Source organism: Myripristis murdjan, chromosome 24 (genome assembly GCF_902150065.1).
Source record: "Myripristis murdjan chromosome 24, fMyrMur1.1, whole genome shotgun sequence".
Lineage (NCBI taxonomy): Eukaryota > Metazoa > Chordata > Actinopteri > Holocentriformes > Holocentridae > Myripristis > Myripristis murdjan.
The window spans coordinates 11,601,248-11,609,486 of NC_044003.1; positions in this window are offsets into that span (position 1 = coordinate 11,601,248).

Below are 8,239 nucleotides of genomic sequence, written 5' to 3' on the forward strand. Positions count from 1 at the left end.
TAAAGTTAGCTATGCAGAAGTTATTCTTCATCCTTCGGGCCGTCCCTAATCCGCCAAAAACCTCATTCTTTCATCAGAGAACTGTGCCTCTTTTCTTGTTTCCCCCTCTCTATACAACATAAAGTCAGACTGCATTTAATGGTTATGTCGGGATGGGAGAGGGGCTTTCTCCTTCTCCTTTTCTCGGGAATATTGCCCTTTTCGTCGTGTGAGTCTCCCAACCCACAGGGACCCCATATTCTTCCCTGCGCGTCTGACTCGAATCACAAACTAACCCTGATTTTCACCACTTTGCTGGGAATTGCAGCGACTGATAATAGAGATTTCGCTTTCATTTTGTACGCTTGACTTGGTTATTGTTGCTTTTCTCCTCTCCCGTGATTCCCCCCTTTTCCAGGGATTAGCCCTGACTTCGCCCGCTACTGGCCGCCGAAGTGCCCCTGAGCCCCGGGATGACAATTGATGCGGATCAAGGCAGGCCTATTCTGCGCCTTTGAAAGGGAGTGATCTGAGTCGGGTTTCAATGAAGGACTTTTAATAGAAGAAACGGATGCTCTTCAGATCGCTTCCCAGAGAGTAATTGCTAAATTTAAGAAACTTTGATTAAAAGTGGACCATGGGGAACAGCCTATAGATTTTTTTTTTTTTTTTGACGTATAATTTTGTTGGGGAAAAAAAACATGATAAAGGTTTAATTTTCATAGTGTTTATAGGCTATTGACTCTAATGATGATGATGATGATGATGATGATGATGATGATGGCAGTAATATTAGGGCTAGTGGAGAAAAGCAGGATCGTAATGATAATGATGGGGATAGTGACAGTGAGGATGACGATGATGGTGATGATGATATTCAGGATGGTGATGATAATGGCGCTGATGACAGTGAGAATAGGCTAATTGGTAATAATGTGAATTATGTTAGTGATGAAGGTGACGGGGAGGATGGAGAAGAGGAGTAACATGGTGATAATGATAATGATAGTGATGATGATGATGGTGACCACAGTGGAGCTGACTGTCCTCCTCCGTCCAGGACCTGCCCCGGTCGGATCTACAGGTGTCGGTGTGAGTGAGTCAAAGCAACAGGGGGACATGTTTGACTGCGGCGATCTGCCCATCGTTGGCACTTCACACAAGAGAGGGCTTTATGTATTTGCCGTGTCTCCCTCAATCAGGCATCTCGGCGGCGCTGTGAGAAGTTAATCTTTGTTGACGGTGTGTTGTGCACTCTTCCGTGGCCTGGTTGGGTCGGATCTCTCCTGGAAAGCCCAGTCTGCGCCCATATAGACGGGATAATTACCAAACACGCAGCCGGCAGAAGCGACACAAAAGCCGCTTTGACTTCCTCACTGCTGGTCGCCTCTAGGGGACGGTCCCGCTCCCTGCTCACCCACACCACCTCTCATCGCTCCCGAGAGGCAGAGACGTCTTGTTTCATAACAAGACACGAAGCTGACTTCTTTCAGCTCCAGTGAACTGGACATAAACCCCGACTGACAACCTCCAGTGCCCAAACAGAACAGAGAGGACGGGTGGGCCGGGACGGAGAACAAGAGAGGGGTGGGGGCGGTGCAGGGCGCACTATAAATAAAGTTGTTATTCAGTTTAATCGTTCTTCATGGGGGAATAATGAAAAAAAAAAAAAAAAAAGAACTACCAGCTGAATGTCACCGAAAAACCATTTTGTCCTGTCAGCTCCGAAACATTTCGAGCCAAACTTCATGCATGCAGCCTTTTCTTTTTGACTGCGTTGGAATAGAGACTAGACCTCTTTCACAGCTCCTTGTTAGGCTAACTCTCAACAGACACACACACACACACACACACACACACACACACACACACACACATTCTCTCTCTCCCTCTCCCTGAAGAGCAATTTTGTGAGAGTCGTCTCTCTCTCTCTCCCGGCCTCTCAGAGCCATCTTCCCCCTCTCAGAGCTCAGTGCGTTACAGCAATTAAAGCACGACGTGCTGTAAATGTAATGGCCCGGGGAGTGATTGTTTCTGACAAGCAACAAAACACATAGGCCCTCCCCTCCTATTAGCCCTCAGGAGGGGGTGGGACGAGGAGTTCACGTCCGTCCGACCCTGGAGACAGGGATGGGACGGCACGCCAACATATAGCATGAACATGCATGTGACTTTCAGTGACCACATCATACAACTCCATTATTACAACTATTTAGTGTTTCTGATGATGTAGTGGAGAATAAACAAGGGAGTTTCAATGACTTTCAGCGGGTGATATTCCAACAAAAACACTACCAGTATAGGGGAGAAATAGATTCACAAAAGCATTGATTTGCCAGTTTGATATGACTTATATATGTCATAAACTTTTATTTTACTATTTTCCACACATCAAATTATAAATTTGCTATCATAATTTTGCTGCAGTATCACTACAGAGTCATCCAGATTGTCTTCCAAGTCTTGCTTCAAGATTATTCTCTTATAAAGTGGTATTGTCTTGTACGGGTAATGGAGAATCCACTTAGTTCAGAATATTTCCACTTTCTTTCAAGAAAAAGATGAGGCTACTTTTTACTATTATGAAGAAAACAATAATGAAAATCAGTACTAAAGTTTAAAAAAAGCTTTGTAAGATAGATATTTTTGCAGTAAAATGATACCAATGCCACATCAGCTCCACTATCAGAGTAGAGATGATCCTTTCACTTTTAATTTTGGCTGCACCGGCCTCTGACTGTCATGTTGCTCCTGTCCTCCTGTGTTTACACAAAGATGTAAACCTAAGCCTAATTTTGTAACACAATACTGTCAGCTGTTATTTTTGTCTGCATCTATGATTGCAGTGCTCAAGAAGATATGTTGCAGTTAGCAATAATGAAAGTTGAATGTAAGATGAGGGTGCAGCTAATTCCTGGAGTTGACTGCTATTGTTGGCAGCGTTCAGCTAAGGTGTCACTTTAAGTAAAAGTTGGAACTGAGTGAAGATGGTGGCATGATCCTGACGGAGGAGTGGGCTGTCTTGAAGTGAAAATCATCTGAATCTGGAATTTCATCAATAGAAATGTCATGTTTTGTTTGTTAAAAAGTGTCATATGCTGTACATACTGTCTATCTTACATTTGATTGTAAAACATAATGTTAAATCTGGATTGACACAAAATTTTAAACACGCCTACAGTTGAGTAGGCAAAGTTTTTAACAGACTTGAATTAGAGCTCAGGCCTTGTTATTCATAGCGGGCCAGGGAAGAAAAGGCAGTTAGCTAGTCAGTTAGCAAGGGTTTAGCTTTAAAGCAAGCTCTGATTTGTGAACGAGGGGATGGGAGGAGTGGTGGAGGGCTTGGCGCAGGGGAAAGCCTCTCCTGGGTCAGAAGAAAAGGACTTGGCCCAGATGCAGGCAGCGATGTTAACTTTGAGTGGCCCCTGTGGCTCGAGCTCAGCTCCCCCTCCTTCTTACTTCCCAAGCCCCCAGGTTGCCTTTGCATGACATCATCCCCAAACTATGCCCCCCATACCCATGTGAATCTGAGCTGTCACAATCGCCAGCTCCCCCCCATTAAACTGTACTGCGCTGCAAACCCATACGTTTCTTTCTCTCCCCCTTTTCCCTCTCCCTCTCTCTTCTCCTACTACCAATCTCCTCCCTTCTTCTTCTTTTTTAACCCCCAGAAAGGCATTGTTTGAGTCAGGGCTTGATCAAAAAACTGTTGCCCGCCAACCGCGGGGCTTTCTGTAAATTCAATAAGGCCACCTTAAAGATTTTCCTAATTAATGGATGACATCTTTGGCTGGAGGAGAGGCGAGGCATTCTGCTCCAGCTCGCTCTTTGTTCGCCTCCTAATTAACTTTCCTAGGTCACTCAGGTCCCCGCAACCTGAGAGTGAAGAGCCCCCATTGAGGAGGGAGTTGTAAACTTACTTTTTTTGCCTCGGCACTTAAAAGGGGAAAGCAACTATAGGGAACAGAAAATATCCTATTTAAGTCTTTTGTGAGTGAACTGCTTGCACATGTTCCAATAAAGGAAGTCTTCTAAATAAGCTGCCATGTTGCTCTCCGCTCCCCCTCTCTCTCCCTTATCCCACCTCTTTCACTCCCGGCTCCACAGAAAGGTTATGAATGATAGCTCTGGGTTGAGGGGGGTAAAGGGCGAAAGGACAGCATCTGGGCATTGTTGAATTGTTAGCATCTGAAACTTTGAGGGAATTTGAGGATGGGAAAGCACCAAACTGCTGGGTGGCGCGGTGGATGATTGAGAAAATGTGGTGAATATGAGAGGAGAAAAGAAAAAAAAAGTGCCTCTTTGCCTTCGTCATTGTTTGGGTGGTTCGAAAGGAGCCCATGTCTCCCAGCCACTTTCATCACTCCTCATCCTTACCTTTAAAAAAAACACTCTCCCTTCCACTCCATCACTGTCTGCACCATTTTATTATTTAAAACCTAACAGATAAACAACCACAATGCATCATCTTGTCTATATTTTTAATAATTCAAGCATAAATCTTTATTGTACTGTGTGTACTAAGTGTCAGCACATACATTTTGTAATTTAGTTGTGTACTCAAAACAAAACTGAGATGGTTTGGTAAATGAAGAGTAACTATCAAGGTGAGAGGTTTCGGAGTACATGCAGAATTACATGATTTCCAAGCTTTGTTTATTTAAAATTAATATATTCTGGTGTATGTGGTCTTCATACTCAAGGAAAATATTTGCAAAGTCTTTGAATGATATGTCTGAGTTAAAGATAGCATTGAAATCAATTAGTCAGTTAAATTTCTGCTATCTTTCAACATGAGTGTGACACAATTTTTCAACACTTAAAGTTAAATTAAAGTTGTGTTGGCCTTAGTTTGGTTAAGTTGAGCCACAATTAGCTACCGTCCAACTGTCCAACTCTGATAATTTGCTCAGGAAAATTATATCATGGTCAAGTATAATGCAGAAAGAACCTGGAGATAATACAATAATGCACACGTTCAAATGTCATCAAATGCACACCTGACACACACACACAGACACACACACATAGGTACACTGAGGCACACTGATCCATATCAAGGCGTGCATTAACTTTGATACAAAAAAAGTCACAAGTTACACCTCATACATCATAAACTAAAGCCTCATCAGAGAAACAAATAATAGCACTACTTCATCTGACTGTCTGTTGGTGTGAGTGTTACTGTGTGACCCTTGAGGTGTGTGTGAGGCTCCTGGGATGCGGGGTCCCTGAGGGGTCACGACAAGGGGAAACAGTGACCCCAGACCACGACCGCTGAACCTGACCTGTGGAGCCAGCGGGGCAGAGATGCCTGGTGGAGCCAGCGGTCAGTAAACAGAGGCGGCCGGGTCGAGCAGACTGAAACAGGATGACTGTCAGACTGTCAGAGCAACTGCAGGTGAACTCTGACATGAGGACATGACCGGCACTCTGCGCTTAATCTGTCTGCCGTTCAGACTCCTGCTGCTTAAAGACAGTCAATCAGACACAGAGAGTGTGTGTAAGCCTGTGTGAGAGAGACTGATAGTGTGTGTGTGTGTGTGTGTGTGTGTGTGTGTGTGTGTGTGTGTGTGTGTGTGTGTGTGTGTGTGTGTGTGTGTGTGTGTGTGTGTGTGTGTGTGTGACAGGGAGACAGACAGAAAGAGCATGAGTGTTTGAGATGTGTGTAAGCATATTATCTAATCAACTCCAGTCAGTTTTGAAGTTGTCTAGAACAGTTTGAGCAAGAAACCATTCATTTTGTGTGTGTGTGTGTGTGCGCACACACATGTGCATTGTAAAACCATGATAACCAACACAACTTGACTTACACAAAGAAGTAAAGTCAAGTCAAACTGTTTGAAGTTTGACTTGACTTTAGAAATCTATTATTTTGCATGTGCATACGTTTGTAGGGTAAAAGTATATTCATCGTAATTGTCAATCGAGCCAAATCTTTAAGAAATACACACTGAAAGTGATTCATCATAATCTAAAAACTGACCAGCTGCAAATGTTACATTACTCACAAACTGATTTCCTGCCTGATCATGCTGAAGTAGCCAAATGCAGTGGTTATAAAATGAGATATTATGAAACTAACACTGCTGCGAGAATCCACTAAATAGATGATTTACATTGTGTTAAATAAAAGCAATTTTTTGCTCAATCCCATCAATCATCAGTCAAAATAAATGAACACTGAATGTACTTCATTTATTTCTAAAACTAATCAAAGAGCACTTGCTTTATGTTTTTTGTTTTTTTTTACTGTGTTGTGTTTTTGAAAAAAGTGTGTCAGTGTAATTGGTATCTGTATTTCAACTGACTCCACTCTCTTTCATGATCATTGATTATTTCACAAGTTGATAGCAGCTTTGTAATGAGCAATTGGTCATACATGAATTGCAAATGGGAAAGAACTGATCGATGGATATTCTACTAATGCTCAGGTGAAACAGTACTTATACATACTGAGAAAAGGCAGATTTATAAATGTATTGTAATGTACATGAAGCCACAGAAAGGAGTCAGTTTGACTGACATGATTTAGGGAGGTGCTCATAGCTGCTGAGATAGTTGTATGCCAAAAGTATTCTAACTTACTGCAGTGTACTAGTATAGCAGTATATAATATCTTGATCATAAGTTGAATTCATAAATGTTGTTATTCATTTTCTCTTATTTGTGGATGTGTATGAGAAAGACAGGGGAAAGATTGAAAACTGTGTAATTTGCATCTTTCTTACCCACAAACCTGTCCTTTTACATCTTCATGTTCCTCTACTGCATGGCTGTTACAGATATCGGCAACCCAAAGAGTAACTTCATATTTATTTTATCTTTCGGACTTTTTACCTCTCCTTACATTTCATTACAATCCAGGAGCTGAATCTTTCTCACAACACAGTCCTGCATCAATAACAGCAGGTATTATTAGATGTTGTTAGGTGTTATTATCTGGTCAATCATAAATGAGTGAAACCTGATTATGCAACTCTAGCCAGCCCTGGCCCAGAAACAGACTAAACACAGAATATTATACGAACTGTAGATGCATTGATCACGTCTGCGGCTCCTCGGCTCCCACATGTTTGTCTTTGCAGTGTGAACAGCCTAAGCCCCTCTGCTCAGCTGTCATAATTTGTTAACGAGTCTTTACAGGGGGAAAAAAGAAAGAGAAAAGACAGAGGAAAAAAGAAAGAAAAGAAGGCTCTTCACGAGTGACTGAAAGCAGAGGTCCATCCAGAGGGGGAACCCAGGGGCGACATCAGACCGATTTCAGACCAGCCCGTGATGGCATCTCTGTATATTTTAATATTAATGACCCAGGCCGCAAAGCCGCCTCTAAGCCTCCAACAGGTGCCTCAGCCCCACTCGAGTCTGAAAAACTGGGATCATTCAACATCCCACTATCCACAACCACCGCGCAATAAAGACCGCAAATGAGGAGGTCGAAGGCAGAGGGGGGAGCAAAAAAAAAAAAAAAAGACATAAAGAAAGGAAGGGGAGTTAGGGAGTCAGCCATCTCTCGCAAATAAGTTTTTGAGTCACTTTCCCGAGCTGAAACACGGGTCGATATTTTTCCCCCCCTTGAGAAAGAGATTGACTTTTGTTTGGAGTTTGTGAGAAGTGGGAATCAGGAGCGGGACAATGGGACTCCCCACGGTGAGAGGCTGAGAGGAGCCATCTCAAATCAGTCAGCCAGGGGACTGACTAATCCGTCCATTGTCCCTCCCCAGCCACCGGCCGCACATCAACACATTCGCCCCCCATTGTCCCCCACCCTCATGCAGCGGGATTTGCTCTCCCCAACAGCCAGTTTTGTCCAAGGCAGTTCGAGCGGAAGTTTCTCACTGACAATTTGCCCCAAATAGATTTGTCAGAGCGTCCACTGCACTGAACTACACTTGTGGGTTTGTGGGTTTGGGCCCTGAGTCTGTCTTTTTTTTTTTTTTTTTTTTTTTTTTTTTTGGAAGGAGGGACTCTTCCTTAGTGAGACTTTGGCGTGTGTGTAAGTGTGCATGGGTTTGTTTGTGAGTGTGTGTGTGTGTGTGTGTGTGTGTGTGTGTGTGTGTGTGTGTGTGTGTGTGCCTGCAGAGGTGTGTTTGGGTTGCATACCAGTGCAGGAGATGGTGGCATTGTAATGAGGCCAGGGATGAAGTCATTGGTGTGGTAGTACAGGGGGGATTGTGGGTTGATCCCACCCATCATAATCGAGCGAGGTGGGTGTAAAAAAAAACTGCCAAGAAATATGCCACCTTGCCGTGAGGCTTTG